Source organism: Octopus bimaculoides, chromosome 1 (assembly GCF_001194135.2).
Source record: "Octopus bimaculoides isolate UCB-OBI-ISO-001 chromosome 1, ASM119413v2, whole genome shotgun sequence".
Lineage (NCBI taxonomy): Eukaryota > Metazoa > Mollusca > Cephalopoda > Octopoda > Octopodidae > Octopus > Octopus bimaculoides.
The window spans coordinates 182,338,725-182,339,471 of record NC_068981.1 but is presented as its reverse complement, the minus strand read 5'-3'; the positions used below and the strand labels follow the sequence as shown (position 1 = coordinate 182,339,471).

The window sequence follows — 747 nt, the reverse complement described above, 5'->3', positions numbered from 1 at the left end:
ATTTCTGGCATTAAACATTATTATTTCTGGCATTAAACTTACTATGGCAGGTTTTTCAGGCATTAAACATTATTAAACATTAATTTCTGGCATTAAACTTATTATGGCAGGTTTTTCTATGACCAGATGCTCTGCTAATTGCCAGCCCTTACCCGTTTCCCAACTATATTAAAAGTACCAGTTCTATTGTCCTCACACATTGTGAGCTGAAACCACAGGGCATTTTGCTTACCATAAATTGTAAACAAAGCTACCACAGTTGCTCAGGCAGAATTATTGAGGACATGTGAAACAACACATACACACACACACAGACATACATGTGCACAACAGGCTTCCTCTTAGTTTCCATCTGCCAATTTCACTCAAAACATACTAATCAACCCAAGGCTGTAGCAGAAGACCTTTGCCCAAGGTGCTGCACAATGGAACCTGACTCAAAACCATGTAGTTGCAATGCAAAGTTTGTAACCACACAGTCATGTTTAACCCTTTTGTTATCAGATTTATTTTGAGATGCTCTCTTTACTCTTTTACTTGTTTCAGTCATTTGACTGTGGCCATGCTGGAGCACCACATTTAATCGAGCAAATCGACCCAGGGACTTATTCTTTGTAAGCCTAGTACTTATTCTATCGTCTCTTTTGCCGAACCGCTAAGTTAAGGGGACGTCATCACACCACCATCGGTTGTCAAGCGATGTTGGGGGGACAAACATATACACACACACATACATATATAAATATA

The 747-nt window shown here is 39.4% G+C and overlaps 1 protein-coding gene across 2 annotated transcripts in view; it reads right to left on the bottom strand.

Moving 5' to 3' along the window:
* The window catches only part of LOC106872720 (tetratricopeptide repeat protein 30A), a 28,577-nt gene that overhangs the window by 7,901 nt on the left and 19,929 nt on the right, over positions 1-747 (bottom strand). The window lies entirely within an intron of this gene.